At 37.5% G+C, this 20486-nt stretch overlaps 1 long non-coding RNA gene across 1 annotated transcript in view; it reads right to left on the bottom strand.

The window, feature by feature from the left end:
* Positions 1-6179: 6179 nt before the first annotated feature.
* Positions 6180-20486, bottom strand: part of LOC134079691 (uncharacterized) — a 35020-nt gene continuing 20713 nt past the window's right edge. The window contains exons 2-5 of the long non-coding RNA XR_009939120.1: positions 7095-7150; positions 6646-6841; positions 6437-6527; positions 6180-6236 (exon numbers count right to left, since the gene is read on the bottom strand). This is a non-coding gene — a long non-coding RNA (uncharacterized LOC134079691). The remainder of the gene's footprint in view (positions 6237-6436; positions 6528-6645; positions 6842-7094; positions 7151-20486) is intronic.

Genomic DNA, 20486 nt, shown 5'->3' with positions numbered 1-20486 from the left:
AGAAAATGTAATTCCATGGAAGGAATTACCATTGCATGTAAATGCAAAAAGGTTGCTGACTGTGTAGCCTAAAACATTGTATTAGGCCTATAGTTAGAAAGACAACAAGGCTACACAGAAAAATAGATAAATAACAATAAATTACAATTCCACTGAAATTACTTGGAAAGTCACATTTAAAAAGTGATTAATGAAAATGCATCAAAATTGTGGATATAGGCTATTATGGAAAATAACTTCATTTATTAGAATTTAAAAGACTGAAATGAAGTTGCCAACTTAAACGAGTTGCAAGAGCTGACACTTTAGTAGCCTACAGTGAAACGACTGGTAGGATAGCTTATAGCCTTCATATACACTAATGCAGGTTAAAAGTAGGCCATAGGCTATAGACTTAGAGACCATTGGAATACGGAATATAACCTCAAACAACGCCAATCAACGATGATGCAGCAACAGGTAGCTAGGATATCTAGCAAATGTAACGTTAGCTTACAGTACGATATTTTATGTAGGCTATTACAGGATGAGCTAGTATGTTCTTCGAAGTGTCTCCAGGTGTGTGATTGTCCTAATAGGAATGTACAATAAGCTGTTAACAAAGGTTTTTAATTTGTGAATGATACCGAAAGCTTTAACCCATTAAGGCCTAAAGCGCCTGGAAAAAAAGCCTGTAAAACCTAAGGGCGATTTCAGGAAAAACCCCAAAAGCCTGAAGTTTTTCTGGAAATTCAGCAATTGTGTCAACGCCTACTAAGTTATTGATTTCTCAGCCTCTGTAGGAGATAGAAACAAAATTCAAAAAGTATTTGAGAGCTTACACCTGTGGCTTTCCTGGGAAATTGAGTTTATTTAGTTACACCTTCACAAAAATAAAACATGTACTGTGTCAGTGCAGGAACAGCACTATTTCATCAGAAACGAGTGCATTTTCCACAGCTTGTCATTCTGATTGACATCTGTTGACTGGTTATATATTATTAGTATGGTCAGAATTTACTGATAGGCTTACACAAGCTGTAATAGTTTCAAAAAGTGACTGTGTTTACTATATTCCAAAAATGTAGGCAAATTGGGGCCACCACCTTGACGCTATCAGTAGTATTGAATAATGTGTGATCATTGACAGTCCTGGTGATCATAGTCTCTGCTTGACCCTCCACACACATACAAAATGATGGCTTGTCATGTTTCTATTTCATATTTTGAATTCATAAACTCCATATATTTTGTTAATAGTTTATAGTATTTTATGATCTGCATAATTACTTATAGCTAAAAAATATTCAGTAATTTGAAAATTCATTTTTTTAACTATTGCACTTGTCTTGACGTTACAGTGGTGATATGTACTGTAGGTCTAATTGAGTGCCTGTCACTTTAAGAGGAACGTGAAAGTTAATTAGATTTCATTCTCAAGGTTTTTGGCTAGAGGAAAATAATCGCGCATAGTCTCATGATATGTTTTCATTATGTTTCCGTCATTAGATAAATAAATGTTCGAAAAACTAACAAGCCAAAGAAAATATGCCTGGGATATGTGTTTTGCAATGTTGATTTCTATGATTTTGGTGAGTACTACATTAATTATAGAACGTGCACATTAAAAAGACTCAGAGTGCTACATGATACAACACACGTCTTGTGGTGATGTCCCGCCTTTTAAAAGCAGGTGTAGCCTAATCCGAATCAGGGTTAAATCCATCAATTAGACAAACAGAGTCAGTAGGGTATCAGTTTTGTAACCTACCAGCCCTACAGTATGTCAAATGCAGGCAACATGAGGGAGGGAGCGCACCAAGTCAATAATGAACAAATCCGAGAAACTCCTCAAAGTCATACCTTCCGATATCTCCTCGCTATCAAAGTCCTCCACGGGTGTTTGAAAAATTTAAAAACAATGTCACGAGGAACAAGACTACACGACACTCCCTCATGTCTATTCTGATGCATTTCATTGGCCCAGAGGCCGATAACTGATGCAAAAAAAACCTTAAACGCTAAAATTGACGTATACGCTTTCCCGGCTTCAATGGTAGAACGACGCAACAGCGCTCCCGGCCTTAATGGTAGAAATGCTCCAATGCTTTCCCGGCCTAAATGGGTTAAATGATTGCCTGGCTGGCAAGTCCCTATAGCTGAAACGACTAGCTTGCTAACAAACAAACGTGAAAATTATAGCAATGCCGTTTGTGCTAGAAACGACTGTGAGAAGGCTTGAACCTAAATGTCTAGCACTATCAGGTTGGACTTCACTTAAACGCTGGGTGAAGATCGGTGCCGTGTAGGCTGTCGAGATGGCCAAAAGCCCTTGTGTAAGCCGTGTTGGCCTTGCAGCCTACCCGACGTTAAACCTAGCCTGGAGCAAGTTTGGTTGTCGTTAGCTAAATACAGTGTTACATTTACGTTGACGTTAGCCCAGAGGAAAAAATTGTTTCTCATTTGTATCTCTTCTGTTGCTCAGGAGACAAAATTGAGATTCTCATTTAAGGATCATTTTAGGATCATTGAAGTATCGTTTTTTTCTCAGTTCTTTCTCCTAAAATGGCCTTAGGAGAAATAGGTGAGACATATATTAATGAGACAAGAAGGAGCCACAAAAGAGATATTCGTTTGAGACACAGGAGAAATAGGGGAGACCTAGTGGAGATCTCCTATATGTTTGAGTGTAGTCTCATTTATAACTTGTTTCTCCTTTGGAGAAATAGGGGAGACCTAGTGGAGATCTCCTATATGTTTGAGTGTAGTCTCATTTATAACTTGTTTCTCCTTTGGAGAAATAATAGAGCAAATGAGGAGACATTGCTATGAGACACTATTGAGAAGGAGGAGTTACAATTGAGAAATCAGTTTGGGGATCAGAAAAATAGACCATTCCGTAGCATTTAAAACTTTTATTTCATGAACTATGTACTACATGGACACTTTGACACTTTAAGGTGCAGACATTACAAAAAGCAATCATAAACATTTAACTAATAAATAATGACATACAGTCAAGCCCAAATGTATTGGAACACAAGCTAGTTATGGATGGCTAGGGTCTAACTACCGCCGCCGTAGGAGTTAACCATCTGGAAAGGGCAAACTGTCTTCGAAATTGACTAATATTATGAAGCGATGGGCCGTTATGTTTTACGGGGGCTGCCATAGAAATGTCTATGGTGATCTGTATCGAGTAATCGCGTCCTAGCACAGCCAGAACCCTCTGTGCTAGTATGTGGTTGTGGAGCAGCACGTATCACAGTATTAATAGTCCAGGTCACCGGGGCAGACACTGAATCCTTTCTAGAAACTAGTAACAATGATAACGTACGGGAACCGCCCGAATTAATCGGCAGTGGAGGAGAATAGGACCCTCAGCATATTCCTGACGATACGGGGTCGGTAAGAATGACTGGTGGCATTGCACAGTAAATAGTTGATCACGCGCTTATAGCCCACATAAGCCTGATCCCGGAGAATTCACAATGTTACTTTCGAAGGCACCACCAGGCTCACCAGCCTGACCCCTGAGAATAATGTTACTTTGAACTAGACCTTCTTATATTTGGCGGAGTCAGCTTTATTAGGATTCAACAGGGGTTATCATTTAATGTCTCAAACAGCGTGCGGCTGCTTCACGGATTTTCCTTCGACCACTTCCTGTTCCCTCATTGGTTCAGAAAAGTGACGTCTTACAGGCCCTAGCCATCCATAACGCTAGCACGTTACCTGGGACCGGACACAGCCGCATAAGTACATAATGGCTACGCGGATCAGCATAACAAATTTATTGGACAGGTACAAGCTAGTCATCCAACACATTACAGAAGTACATCTAAATGCAAAGCGTGAAAGTTACTTAAACAGGTTCAAGAAATACTTAGGCTAAGATACAAAAACAGACAGAGAATGAAACATACTTTACCAGCTCAGAGGAAGATGACTACACACCGAAGTGTGGGAGCTCATGGCTAAGAGACTCCATGAATTATGTTTTGTCTACGCTTTTATAGGCTACAAAGTTTGTGATTGGTTCGCACAGTAACAGGGGTTACATGAATGGAGATCACATGATGAGTACTGTAGGTGAAAATGAGACCATTGTTGTAGTGAAACCACTTGAGTAAATCAATCAAGACATGACAATACATTTGGTTACATTTCCTGGTCCAAGTTAACTTCTGAGGACTTTGGACAAACGTGTGACAGGAGGTCCACAATAGGCCCACACTCAGTAGCTAATCAAGAGTCCATATATGATTGAAAGGAATGTCATCAGCCTGGGAACTTAGATCCTTACACAAGCTAAAGTTGACAATATAAAATCATCTTTTGGAAATTGCTCTTAATGTTTTAAATGAAAAAATGAGGAAATATTCAACCTTTAAGGACATACATTTTCTTTGTGAATGAATAATGTATCGTAAATAAATAAATTGTTTCTTAAAATACTGGTTTGAATTGCATTGAGCTCAATGAGAATGAAACCAGCCAATAGGCTAACTGAAATAAATAAACTGCATGGCTCCCATGGGCCATCGTCTCCTTGTTCGCTGAGAGCCCTTAGAATCAAAATTATTTAAAGGAACACTTAACCGTTTTTTCATATTAAACTATATTACTCCCTTAATTAAGATGAGTTGATGCATACCTCTCACGTTTCAATGCGTGCACTCACTGGCTCTGGCACGCGGCGCATCTTTGATAGCATTTAGCTAGCCCAATGCATTCATTAGGATCCAAACAGAGATGAAGTTAGAAGCGACAAAACACCTCCATGCTTTCCCTATCAAAATACAGTTACATGAGTAGTCACACGACCAAGTATGGTGAGACAAAATAAAACGTGGTGCATTTGTAAGCAGGTAAGAGGGATAACTATATTGTGTGGCGCAATAATATCCTGCACTTTCAGTTTCACTTTGGAGTGAGGATATTACTGCGCAGAGTCTAAGTGCTCCCAATGTTATTGCGCCACACAATATAGTTATCCCTCTTACCTGCTTACAAATGCACCACGTTTTATTTCGTCTCACCATACTTGGTCGTGTGACTACTCGTGTAACTGTATTTTAATAGGGAAAACATGGAGGTGTTTGGTCGCTTCTAACTTCACCTCTGTTTGGATCCTAATGAATGCATTGGGCTAGCAAAGTGATATCAAAGTTGCGCCGCGCGCCAGAGCCAGTGAGTGCACGCATTGAAACGTGAGAGGTATGTATCAACTCGTCTTAGTTAAGGAAATAATGTAGTTTAATATGAAAAAACGGTTAAGTGTTCCTTTAATCCCAATGTAGGTAAAACCAAATGAGAATTTGTTCCATCATTATTGTAAAGACACTGTATGCACGACAATCTAAACATCAAATCAAAACAACACACCTGTCTATATTGACTGTGCAGGCAAACTTGAGCCAACATCCTCATGTGTTCAAGATCTAAATTGATGTTTCAGGGGTGGAGCGATGGAGCAGCATATTGAGAAAAGACTCCTTGTTTCCTTTCTGTTTTAGCCATGTGGGAACAGAGACGTCTGCTTGACCTCAGTGGTTTAAATAGTCCATGGTCAGGGTGTGAAATGTCTTTTGGAAATAGTTTTGGGCCGTTGTTGTACTTTTCTGGTATAGATATCCTGCAGGGTAGGGAGAGGTGCTCTGATGGTACCTTTCGCAGTAAATGTCAAGTGTCTGTGAAAGAGAAAGGAAGCATACATTACAATTGACCCTGTCCATGAATATAATCAATGCAAACTACTCCGCTTGTGTGTGACACATAAAAGCAAACCCACACAAGCAGTCAGGCACAATAGTTATAAGTAATTCAGATGTGAACAACATATACTTGTATTAGAAAGTTTGGGAGTGCACTTAGATATGTTCGGTATTTATTTATTTAGTTTAATAGAGAGGCCATTTGAAAGTGACCCTACACTTCTGCGCAGTAGTATGTCTGTGTGATATCATACCTAATCGTAGCTTTGCCTGCAGATCATCCCCCATGAGTCTTGCAATAGCAGCCACTGGCTCCATGCTGCGACTTCTGGATGGCACCTTTAAAAAAAATAATAATAAAAAAAAAGATTGCCATACAATTAGTTATTGTTGATTAATCTGTAAAATCATAGAATTAAAAAAAATAAGCAAGGTAAGTCTATCAGATGTACAAATATAAACGATAATTACCTTATGGAGACACCCTTGCCACAATCACCATCCATATTAATAGTTGATATCAGTTTATTTCTGAGGGCTCTGTCAATAAAAATAAGAATAAGAATAAACAAAATGATGCATGCTGTACAACAAACTGAATTGGTAAAACAAGGCTAATCGCAAATTCAAGACTACTTTTAGGTAACTGCAATAATCATGATTACTTTCTGGATTAATGTATTGCATAGCACTTATGACAAACAAATTAGAGCATGCTCAATAACATAGTCCACACCCACCACGTTGAGGGCAGCAGCCATGGCTACCATCAAGGAACAGGGAGTGTCATCAGGGTAGACCGACTTTGCCCTGGACAGTTCATAGAGCCCACTACAAAGTCATAACAGACACATAAAAGGAGGGGATAAACTAACCGTTACAGACACAAATACATGCACACATATTAGTGTTATATGCGTATGTGTGTCTATCTGGTGAGTGAACTCACTTGTGGGCTTGGAACTTCTTCCGTATGGAAGTGACACACATTTGGAACATTTCAAAATGCACACAGTGGTCTCAGTGGAATCAAGAGTCCAACTTGGGTTCTTGAATCCTTGATTTCTGCCTTCAGAAAAATTCCCTACTTCCATAAATTGAGAGGAAATATCTTCTCCAAACAGTAGCTGGAAGACCTGCAGCACCTACAATCACCATGACACAGACAAAACAAGAGTTAAGTCAAAACATGATCATCTGAAATAATAATACAGTGGCCAAATGTTTTATAGATCATTTAATCGTGTAAAATGTTCCAATATACACGTCTAAATTTACTGGTTGATGTCGAAAATGCATTGTTTCACCTCTTGGAATTGTTGATTCATTGACTTGAAAAAAAGGAAAATATATCAAAATGTAATTGTGGATATTCATTAATTTAGGACCTTCCCTTACCTGATCAGAAGAGTCCATCAAACTTCATCCAGTACACCACTTGTTTCCTTGATAACCTTTATAAAAAAAAATAAGGACGTTGACACATTAAAGAAAACGCCAAACGGCAAGCTAAAACCTGACCAGCGGTTATAGGCCAGTCAATCTAGCGTTTGACCCATAACTAATTGCAATAGTAATCATTCCAAGTTTTTTGTGATCCCTAGGTATATCTAATTAACATATTAAAAATCTACCTATTTATATTTAGTGGAACATAGTTTTTTTTCAAGGTTAAAGGCAGCAATTTTCAATGCATTTTGCCATTGGGATTTACTACAGGTGAAATAGGTAAAATGTTAAACTAAAGATATCAACTTGAAACTTTCACAGTTGTTTACTCACATTAAGGCAAAGATTTTTGTATTGCAAGTTTTCTGAAATGTGATGTTTAGATATGCAAATGAGACCAGTTTTACTTAAATATGCAATAATTTGCATATATTTCTAGAACACTAAATCTGAACAATAGGTACAGTCAGCGTCAAAATAATTGCTGCATTTTGCTTATATATTGGATACCAAAAGCCAAAATACAATGGGAATATTAGATATCACTTCATATCACCTAAGAGATGAGGATGTCAGGTCAAGTCAAAATCAATGCATTTCAATGGAAGTACATTATAGAACAAATGATTGTCAATGATATGGTATGATGGAAGTATCTCAATGCATCCCAAGTCACTTGATATGTTGTCTAAAGGTCAATATCTTCCTTATGTGACTTGGCATGCATTGAGATACTTCCATCATACCATATCATTGACAATCATTTGTTCTATAATGTACTTCCATTGAAACGCATTGATTTTGACTTGACTTCCTCATTTTTGAGGTGATATGAAGTGTTATCTAATATTCCCTTTGCATAGGCTTTTGGTATCCAACATATAAGCAAAATGCAGCAATTATTTTGAAGCTGACTGTACCTATTGTTCAGATTTAGTTTTCTAGAAATATATGCAAATTATTGCATATTTAAGTAAAACTGATCTCATTTGCATATCTAAACATCACATTTCAGAAAACTTGCAATACAAAAAATCTTTGCCTTAATTTTCAATTTTTTCAATTTCAATTTAATGTCGCTTATAGAGCGCCAATACATTACACATGTCTCAAGGCGCTTTACAGAGTGTTAGACATTCAAAGAGAGCCCATGAGTAACAGGGGCAAGGAAAAACTCCCTAGAATTGGAGATACATATAGGAAGAAATTCAGACAGACCCACGACTCAAGGGCCCAACCCATCTGCCTTGGGTCAGTTACAGTACAGTCATTTGTAGTTTGAAAGTTACAATGAGAATGAACGTTCAAATAGTCCAGTGTAGGGAATAAATTGTCCATTAGTAATCCATTAGTTATTTCGGAAGGTGATGGGTCGCTGAGATCCGAGGGCCAAAGATTCGGGCAGGGAACCACAGCAGGCGATGGTAGGGCAGTCATAGGGATGTGACTTCAGGTGTGATTAGGGACAGGCACAGAGATGGTTGATGGCTGGTAATGGTTTACCTCACAGGTGAGGTATAGGGGAAAGGGAAGAGAAATAGAGTGTGTTAGTATTACTGTAAGTCATATTAAGTATTAATAAGTATATCAATGGTGATATAAATGGTTATACTATAGAGGGTTTACAAAACGCTTTTACACACCTCTTTTGTGGGGACAGGTGCGTAGGAATAGGTTACCCAGTTAAACCCGAAGAGGCATCCCGCACATCGTCCACCACGCATGCAAACATCCACCCATCCACCACGCACGCAACATCCACCCACCCACAATGCCCCCCCCCCAATGCCTCCCCCCCAGGCGAACCCACACACCACCCCTGAACCGCGCGTCGGAGCAGCATGGCCGAGCATGGCCAGCCAGAGTCCGCCCACAGGCGGCGCCACCCATCCGCAGACAACCCCCCACCACCATCCGCGAGCAGAGAGAACGGGGCCCGCGCCAGCCCCACCCCAACCACAACACCGCGCGAACACACACCACGGCCCAACCAGGACACACAATCTGATCCGCGCCGCCGCCCAGGCCCCCCGGTAGCAGCGCCCCCAGAGCAAAAGTCCAGAATGCTTCATGTCTTTGGACGTGTCATCCTGTCATCCTGTTGACAGGGTCGGGAGGCGTAGGGAGGCGATGTAGTGTAATTAAAATCGTTAAAATCATTGGACATTGGTGTAATGTAATTAAAATCGTTAAAACCATTGGACTTCCACTCTAATGTGAGTAAACAACTGAGAAAGTTTCAAGTTGATATCTATAGTTTAAAATTGTACCCATTAAATCCCAATGGCAAAGTGCATTGGAAATTGCTACCTTTGACCTTGAAGAAACGTATGTTCCACTAAATATAAATGGGTCGATTTTTTTATGTGATGCAAGAGGGTATAAGGATCAATAAAAAAAAAAAAAATTACTTTTGCAATTAGTTTCATTTTTGGCCCTTTTTTGAGCTAGATTGACTGGCCTATTATATTCCCCACGAAATTCAAATTAAGGTAGCACTAGCAGCTAGATGGTGGGGGCGAATGCTAACTTTCAACAGAAAAGTTTGTTGCCTTTTAAACAGATTGACGGTGAGCTAACAACGTTACAGTTACACTACACAGCAGGCAAGCTTTGTCGACCTACACGTCTCTTACAGAAAAGTAAAACATGACCAACGCTTGTATTCACGAATTCAATCCCACTATTTAACAGAAAAAGAGTTTGGTCAGCTTTGATATCGTGTGCTAAAAGTTGCTAGTGCGCTAACCTAACGTTAACGTTAGCTATCATTAAACTAGCTGCTAGTTCTAACGTTCCCAGGTAAAAATGAACTGTGAAATTTCATAATAAAACTTTTAAATAATTCATGGTGGAACTTTAAAGTTAACTGTAAAATAATCATCCATGTTTACCGTTCTACTTTGAAAATTCATAACCGTTCGTGGTAAATTGGTCCAAATTACTATGAAATTAACTGTCAAAGTTCATGGTAAAAAATATCATGGTTGAACTTTAAAGCTAACTGTAAAATAATCATCCATGTTTACAGTTCTACTATGAAAATTCATAGCCGTTCGTGGTAAATTGGTCCAAATTACTATGAAATTAACTGTCAAATTTGATGGTAAAAAATATCATGGTTGAACTTTAAAGCTAACTGTAAAATAATCATCCATGTTTACAGTTCTACTATGAAAATTCATAGCCGTTCGTGGTAAATTGGTCCAAATTACTATAAAATTCACTGTCAAAGTTCATGGTAAAAAATATCATGGTTGAACTTTAAAGCTAACTGTAAAATAATCATCCATGTTTACAGTTCTACTATGAAAATTCATAGCCGTTCGTGGTAAATTGGTCCAAATTACTATGAAATTAACTGTCAAATTTGATGGTAAAAAATATCATGGTTGAACTTTAAAGCTAACTGTAAAATAATCATCCATGTTTACAATTCTACTATGAAAATTCATAGCCGTTCGTGGTAAATTGGTCCAAATTACTATGAAATTCACTGTCAAAGTTCATAGTAAAAAATATCAACTTGTGAAGGTTTCATAGTTTAGCATTCACAGTTCTACTATGAAAATGTATAAAAATGAACTGTGACATTTCATATTACACAGTAATATACTTCATGGTTGAACTTTAAAATTAACTGTAAAATAATCATCCATGTTTACAGCTCTACTATGAAAATTCATAGCCGTTCGTGGTAAATTGGTCCAAATTACTATGAAATTCACTGTCAAAGTTCATGGTAAAAAATATCAACTTAGAATGTTTCATAGTTTAGCATTCACAGTTCTACTATGAAAATGTATAAAAAATGAACAGTGAAATTTCATATTACACAGTACTTCATGGTTGAAAGTTCACTTTAAAACAATCATCCATGTTTACAATTCTACTATGAAAATTCATAGCTGTTAGTGGTAAATTGGTCGAAATCACTATGTAATTAACTGTCAAATTTGATGGTAAAAAATATCAACTTGTGAATGTTTCACAGTTTATCGTTCACAATTCTACTTTGAAAATGTATAAAAATGAACTGTGAAATTTCATATTACAAAGTAATATACTTCATAGTTGAAAGTTCACTGTAAAACAATCATCCATGTTTACAGTTCTACTATGGAAATTCTTAGCAGCTCGTGGTAAATTGGTCGAAATTACTATGAAATGAACTGTGAAAGTTGATGTCAACTTGTGAATGTTTCACAGTTTAGCATTCACAGTTCTACTTTGAAAATGTAACTGTGAAACTTCATATTAAAACTGCAAAATACTTCATGGTTGAACTATTAATGTTCACTTTCCATGTTTACAATTCTTCTATAAAAGTTAATTGCAGTTCTTGATAATTTGGTCCAAATTCACAGGTGAAGTTCACGATGAAAATTAAATGTCTACTTGTGAACTGAATAGTTCACAGTTTGGCATTCACATTCTTCTACAAAAAAGTATAGTACTGGGTAATTTTTTGTGGAAGAAAACGTCAGCTGTGTTGTCAGAAAGTCGGTTTAATAACCAAGCATCTTTACAAAACAACTGGTAAATTAACATGACCATAATGCTATAAACATTTTTTTTTCTTCAATGCACATTAAGTTGCCACTCAATTTAACTGAAAAAATATCAAAAGCCTCATTATAGGACTGTTATTTAATTTGTCTGTAGATACCCCTCAAAAGTTATTTATGATGTAATGTCTTTTGATGTATTAATAACTATTTATGACTGCAAAAGCAACATCTTAATATTGTAACTGCATAGACTTAAGTTATGTATAGATCTGAAATACCAGCCTTCTATAAAAATATGTTTCATCATCTGTTCATACACAGATCTAGAGCTGTCTCACAGAAGTTTTTTTTTAACCACAAATACTTTATTGGCGCAAACAATCTGTCAATTCAAGGGAAACCATTCACAGACATTTAGTGTACAACAAACTGACAAAAAGCACTCAGTAACAATGGCATGTAAACATAATGCTATGTTGAACTCTTTACCTTAACCCTCTTTACCCCATAGCGGCCGCCGACGGCCTGTTAGAATTCTACTGTAACGGCCGCGGCCGGCCGCAGTGTTATAATCGCTGTAAACACGATATCTCGTTGTTTCTGAAATATATTTACATTCCTAAATAATACTTTGAACCCTTGCCTACATATTTTAATAATTATAACTATATGTTTGTATTGAGCTATTTTGAGATAATTTCGTTTTCTGAGTTGTGTCAGTGTCTGCCACGGAGGGAACAGGGGTTCGCCTGAAGTCACTGGCTAGCGTATAGGCTATCTACCTAGTAAAAGTCATTTGTCACAGCAATAACTCTTTGAAACAACAGCAGTATCATTTGTTACATTTTACTCTGCTTCCCGCCGCAATTAATAGCCTAGGCTATAACGTGGTAGTATAGCCAGCCAGCCACTGAAATCATTACCTCAGCTAGAGACTTTATTGATATGTCTGCCCTGCCTGCACCGAAACGACTATTCAGCCTTGAAGAAACTGTAACGTAGCCTACTGATCTGCACCGATGGCTCACAGGTGTTGGGAGATGAACTTCCTATGTTGGATGGTAATGCCACTGATGTAAGTGTTACATTTATCGTTTTCAATAAATACTCAAACTTAAATTTCCGTCTGTCATCGAGGATAGTCAATAGCTAATTTGTGCTAACTTCAGAACGAAGCCTAAGTTTCGGGCAGTAGACTACGATGGCTTGCTGTCATCCAGGTCGTAGTTGATGACTCAAATGACTTTATTTCTTTATACTATATCATATCTTCTAGTATGCATAAACGATTTTGAAATGAGTTTACATCCATTTGTCCAAGTTTAGACGACGTCAATTGTAACTTTAGGTAGGCTAATCCAGTTGGAGCTGCAGCCTAGTAGCACAAAACAGTTCACTTATGCAAGTGACGGTCTGGAGATAACTGCGATTTTATTAAAACATTTAAACTTTTATTGGAACAACGGGTGGGTACCCAGATAAATGTGATATTTTTCGGTCAAAAACATTGTAGTCATATTGGCTGACTAAAGCTGCCTGTTACGTGCATCACTGTCAGTGAATGAAGCAGGGGATCTGTCATCATGTAACGTCACGAGATCTCACGGGCAAATGAGACTAGATAATAATTGTGGATATGGATAGATGGATGGATAGATGGCTACGAAAACAACAACTCATACAGTTTTTCTCAGTCGCTTACATTTCATAGATCAGAGTTGAAATTCTCAAAACTACCTGTTCAATCTTCACATCATTGTGTCACTTGTGCACATCAAAGCAGTTTCTCATTTATTTTAGCAAGTTGCAAATGTTTTGGTACATCCATGCAAATCATTATGAACAATTATCTGCTGAATAGTCTCACCCCCACAACATTTAGGCATCAGTTCATAGCAGAAGTCTAAGTCTTTACATGCAAAATGGTTGAACATGTTGTCATATGAGAATTTGTGGCCTAAAAGACAGGAATATCAGGAGGAGTAGGAAGACTGCATTGTAATTCCTACAGCACTGCATGTATAATTTTCCCTGAAGAGTTTGTCCTATGGTCACATTTCACATTTCACACCTAAAGAGTTTGTCCTATGGTCACATTTTTTCCCTTTATATTAGGCCTATGCAGTGCTGTCTTTTCCTTTCTGTATTGCAATGACATGGTCTGTCAACAAATTACAGTAAAACAAAACAGTAAATTAATCTTGTTAGTGAATCTTGTCCAGTCTCTTGCAATCAAACTCCCACATACACTAAGGTGTAACCTACAATTTACAAAAATTATCATCAAAACTTTAGCCTTATTTTACATCAGAACATCCCTCCAGAGTACACTGCTATACTGACAACAGGACTAAGCCATTTGACTGTCTTATCCGTACACAATAAAGGATGATTCAAGAAATGTACCAAAGCGACTGAGAGAAACTGTAACGTTGTCTGTTATAGTAGGCCTATAGGCCATAATGTGATTTTTACTGAACAAATTGCACAGACTATTTTACATAATGTTCAGCGCCACACGTAGTTAGTGTTGTAGGCCTAGGTGTTTCAAGTTCAAGTAGTTTATAGTCATGTAGGCTACTCATAAAATGATTTATAGGTAATGAAATTATTTTTGTTGGACATGAATGGGGTGGAAGAAGAGTTTGAGATGATGGTAGTGAGAGAAGAGCTGGAGGACGCAGTTGAATAGGAAACTGGGGAGATGACAGTGAGAGTGAGGAGATGGAGAGGTCGACAGAGAGGAGGGAGAGGGAGATGTCAGCAGCGGAGAGGAGGTGGAGGGGCAAGGGGGTGAGCAGGAGCAAGAAGAGGAGGACCAAGAGTAGTGCAGATGAGAGACAATGAATTGAATGAAGAGGAACTTTGGTCTGAAACTCGTCTCTCCTACCATTGAGCCGTGTGATGTCCAAGCAGGCCCAAAATGTATAGTCACCAATGTCCTGGACATTTGTGGCAGCTTGTTGGAGTATTTTTTTCTGACCAATCTTGTTGAGTAAACATGTATGCATAATGTAATCCTTCTGCTATATGACAGAGGAGGAGATGAGGGCCTTTTTCGGTTTTAATATATTGATGGGCATCCACCGTTTGCCATGTCTTGCGGACCACTGGGCCACTGATAGCTGTCTCTGAGTATCGTACGTTGCAGACAGAATGTCCCACAATCGGTTTGAATCCATATCTCTAACCCTATAACATTATTATTACACAAATATAAAATATAAACTATTGATTTGTAAATAATTATGATTATTATTACTATGCACAGTGTAACTTTTACATTTGTGTCACATGTCACATTTTTCAGTGTTTCAATATGATTTTAATAACTTTGATATTACATGTAAAAAGATCCATATTTATTATCCTAATCTTATTCTACAACCACTAGTAGCTAACAATACATTGTATTACCATTGTCTTCCTATCATAGTGTTGTATTTATTGATGATATGTGAACATTCACACTGATTCACGACACAAATGAAAATGTTAAATCTCTGAACCGCATTTCTGTGCTTTGCTAACAGAACAACTGAACCCCTCAATCACCTGATATGTTGATATGTTATGCACAACAATACTAAAATGTAGGTCTACAGTACATGTTTGTATTATAACTTACTGCCAAAGTATTTTATCCAAGTTAACAAGAGGACTGAATACTCGTTTGGTCACAAATTATCCTTTTGATAAAGTTCAGTGCCCGTCTATGGAAAATATGAATATATAATTCTTAATGGATCACATATCATTTGAAAGAGCTATTTCTAATCTTTAAACTGAAAGAAACTTACAATGGACACTTTTCATTAGCTTTTTAGTTATTCTTGCTTATTTGAAATGTTTCCCAAATTGCCTTTTTGTTTTCGGAATTCCCAGGAATCTGGAGCATTGTTGTAGAATTCTACTGGGGTATAGAGGGTTAAAGAACTGAGTAGATAAAGACATCAAAGTAAACTCTTACTGAGCTTAGTCAATAATCAGACATCATGACCAGTGAACTGGGCTGAGAACTCTAGGGTACATATGAAGACATGTGCTTGTCTTCTCCACCTTAGATCTATTCTCTGGGTTGATGGAATAGAAACACCTTGAGAAAGAGAAAGAAAAGAGAAAAAGAAAAACAGACTGTTAATACAAAACCTCAATCAACAAAACCATCATTCAAGCAATACATCTTTTTTATTATTATCATTATTACTCTTTCTGCCTTTATTCAGATAAAACAGTGGAGAAAGTGACAGATAGCAAATGGGAAAGAGAGATGGAGTAAATCATTAAACTCAAGATGGCCGCAGCGTGAGTGAACCGGTCTGAGTTGGTCTACTTACTTTCTATATTCTAAACCTGTGGCTGTGCATTGCTTTATGTTGAGCTTGATGAGTTAATAAGATCAATTTAAACAAAAGTCACGGCTAAACTGAAGGTGTAGATCCTTATCTTCAAAGAGCCTAAACGGCAACAATCTACCAACTTCCCAAACAATGGATCCGACTCAGATGAAGTCTCTGTATGACACTATCCAACAATTCAAGCAGGACTTAATGACTTACTTTGATACTAAAGTCGACCCGATCTTTGTCACCCTGAGTGGTATGGAGAGATCTTTATCTACTTTGGGAGATCATGTAGCGCTATTGGAACAACGTGTCGGAGTTAATGAGGATAATATAACCGATCTGTCTACTCGGGTCAAACAACTTGAAATTGATAATAAATACCTGGTTGATAAGGTCGATGATCTTGAAAATCGGAGCAGAGCTGCGAATCTCCGCTTTCTCGGGATACCGGAGGCCACAGAGGGCAGCGATATTGTTAGATTCATGGCTGATCTGATTCCTCAACTCCTGGGCGAGGATGACTTCCCTACACCGCCAGCTATCGAGAGGGCACATCGCACTCCTGCCCATCAAGTCCACTCAACGGAGAGATCCAGACCCAGGCCTGTCCTGATAAAGCTGCTACACTTCCAGGATAAACTCAAGATCCTGCGCTTAGCTCGTGGGAAAAAGGATCTATCCCTCAACGGTAGCCGCATCTTCATCTTCCCGGACTACAGCGCGAATTTGACGAGGAAGCGCAAAGCCTTTGACACAATTAAACGTAAACTAAAGGACATGGGTCTGGAATACTCCCTTCGCTATCCGTGCACTTTGAGTGTCACAGTTGATGGAGACAAGCAACTCTTCAGCGATCACAAAGCAGCTGAAGCTGCCTTCTTGTCATCCACGAACTCTTCCATGAACTCTCCTGGATAACTAAGTAAACTTTTCTCCTGTTGCTGCTGTTTATCTCTCTCCTCCCTCTCTTCTCATTTGTTTTCTCCACTATCTTCTTAGCTTGACAAGCTTATTTTGGTTAATGACAAGCGTTTTCTAGAGGGCCTTCTCTGTTATTATTTTGGCTACTAAACTGAAAGGCATATAGTATGTGTATTTGTAGGTTATGCCATGGGCTATGCCTGCTGTTTGCCGTAAGCTGTCTCGATATCGTAAAGTGCAAGTAGGCCTACAGTGTCGTAAACGAGTCTGTGTAGTTAGAGCCTACTCTGATTATTTCCTGTTGACTGATATGATCCTGTTTTTCAGATTAATGATTCTGCTCTTATTGTGCTCCTTTTATTTTTATTTCTCTTAATTTGAATAAAGCTAAAAATATTACAGGAAATGTATATACTCAATTGTGTACTCATTTATTAGGCTAGACTTATAGGCCGTCATAGCCCGCATAAAGGCACCCTACAGTAGGTAGGCTACTGCATTTCTCTCTATCGCTCTCTTTATTTTTATTTTTTATTGCGAGTCACAGTAAGCTTTTTTCTGACACAGACCAACTCAGAGTTTAGGATTGGGGTGGTTTTCTCACTAAATAACCTGGACATGGTGAGCTGGGTTAATAGGTTAATCTTGTGTTTGTTTCTTGTTGTCTATTGTTGTCTTTATGTGTGTGAGTTTGTAATGTGTGTTTATCTGTTATGACTGCCTACTTAGTAACGTTAAGTCCTACAAATTACTTATTGTGATTTTTTTTCACTTTTTCTTTGATCAGTGGAATTACTCCCTTGAACCTCAAAAATCAAACTGGATAGTGGTAAAGGTTTGAAAATAATTCACTTAAATATTAGAAGTCTTTTACCTAAAATTGATCTGCTTCGAGCATGGGTTCAACAATATAAACCTACTGTTGTTACATTATCTGAAACTTGGCTTACTAACAAAATATCAAATAATGAAATTCAGCTGGCTGATTATGTTTTATATAGGGTAGATAGAGGTGCAAGAGGAGGTGGTGTATCCACTTATGTGTCATCCAACTTGGTTTCAGAGTTAATTAGTCCAGATATTGAACCCCAATATTTTGAGTCCATCTTTGTAAAAATAACTTTGCATGCAAATAAGTACATTACTATTGGAAATATATATCGACCTCCATCTGCACCTGCTGAGTCTTTTAATAATATGATTGCAACCATTAATTCCATTAAATTTAAAAATGAAATTATACTGTTTGGTGACTTTAACAAGAATTGGTTAGATAAAGCTGCCACTAAAGGCTTAAATGGTTTTGGAGACTTAAATTTAACTCAGTTAATCAGTGAACCTACTCGCGTTACAAGAACCTCACAGTCCTTACTTGACTGGATACTTGTCTCTCATCCAAACAGATTTCTGAAATCTGGAATTATGTCTGACTGTTTTAGTGACCATGCAATTGTGTACTGTATATGGAAAATTAAACTGCCTAAATTACCTCCCAAATTAATTTCAATTCGACAATATAAAAAACTAAATCCTGACCAATTTATTCATGATATAATTGCTATTAATTGGGATAGGTATCAGTTAATACCGGATGTCCAAAATGCGTGGGATTTCATACATTCTGAACTGACAACAGTTATTAATAATCATGCTCCTCTAAAAATTACTAAGGTAAAAGGTAGGCATCTGCCTTGGATAAGTGCTGACTTAATTAGCCTTTCCAGGCAGAGAGATGCTGCATGGGCTACATTTCATAAGTCTAAGGATCCTGCTGATTGGGAGGAGTACAGGAGGTTACGGAACTTAAGTAAAACTATGACAAGGAATGCCAAAGCGGACTACTATACAAAATCTCTTACAGAAGACTTTAAAAACCCCAAACAGTTCTGGACTAAAATTAAATCAATAATTAACGTATCTAATAAATCTGCACCTAGGCAAATTAAAGTTAATGATGAAATCCTTCAAGAGCCATCTCTAATGGCACAAGCTTTCAATAAGCACTTCTCATCAGTTTTTTCTATGGTACCTAAATCTTCCTTTAGTAATTTACACCCTACCACTCCTTTGTCCATTAGTAGCAGGTTCTCTTTTAAGACTATTACACCCATGGAGGTACAGAATACTATCAAGGACCTTAAAACGGGTAGTGGGTCTGGGCTTGATGGTATTGAAGTTAGATTTTTAAAACTTGCTGCTCATGTACTTATGTACCCATTGTGTGATCTCTACAACATGTCTTTATCCACCTATGAGCTTCCCAGTATATGGAAATGTTCACGTGTCACTCCCCTGCATAAAGGAGGTGATACATTAGACTTGAACAACTATAGACCAATATCCATAATTTCTTCTGTTGTTAAGGTGTTTGAAAAAATAATTTATAATCAATTATCACTTTATCTTAATGAAAATAATATTCTTACACCTTTTCAATCTGGTTTTCGTTCAAATCACTCTACAGTTACCGCACTCTTAAAATTAACAAATGATATTCTTTCTGCTTCTAACACTTCTAAACTAACCGGTGCAATTTTCATTGATTTAACCAAGGCATTTGACCTGGTTGACCATTATATTCTGTTGGATAAGCTTTATGCTATTGGTCTTTCACATACTGCACTATTTTGGTTTAATGCATACCTGCATAACCGTAAACAGTGTGTGGTAATTAATGGGAATAAATCGGATACTTTAATTCAACAATTTGGTGTGCCTCAAGGTTCAACGCTTGGTCCTCTTCTTTTCTCAATATTTATTAATGATCTTCCCTCCTTTTGTAAATGTTCTGTTCAGCTTTATGCTGATGATACAGTTCTTTACACATCACACGAAAACCTGTCACAGATTGAAGCTGATTTGCAGTCTGACTTCAATAATTTACAACTTTGGCTTGCTAATAATAAATTACTTCTTAATAAAAATAAAACACATATTATGATTTTTGGCACTCGGCAGCATATTAAATCTAAATCTAAAAGTCAATCACTACATATTTCCTGCTTAGACAATACCTCCCTTCAAAAAGTTGCTCATACAAAATATCTGGGCCTGTATCTCGATTCTGAACTTTCTTTTAAGCACCATATTAATCACATTGCACATAAAATGAACTATAATTTATCAGTCCTATTTCGCTCAAGACACTGTTTTCCACTTAAGGTTCGTAAAAAGATTTATTTTCAATTAATTCTACCGCTAATGGATTATGCAGACTCTGTCTATTGTATTGCTTCCAAAACCACACTTGCTCCTCTTACTATATCTTACAATAGACTCTGTAGGTTCATACTTAATTGCCCATTCTCAACTCATCACTGTACCATGTATGAACTCCTTGACTTGCCCACACTTCATATTAGAAGACAGCTTCACTGGTCTCACTTTATCTTCAAATGTATACATTTTGACTATCCTTCTTATTTAAAACAGCTTCTGGTTCCCTTTTCCTCCACTCATCTTTTAAGACATACTGTTCAGCTCTTTTTCTTCGTACCTGTTGTCTTTAAGTCCATAGGCAAAAAATCCTTTATGTTTAAAGCACCTTCTGATTGGAATAATTT

Source organism: Sardina pilchardus, chromosome 5 (assembly GCF_963854185.1).
Source record: "Sardina pilchardus chromosome 5, fSarPil1.1, whole genome shotgun sequence".
In the NCBI taxonomy this organism is placed as follows: Eukaryota; Metazoa; Chordata; class Actinopteri; order Clupeiformes; family Clupeidae; genus Sardina; species Sardina pilchardus.
This window is presented reverse-complemented; position numbering and strand designations above follow the sequence as displayed.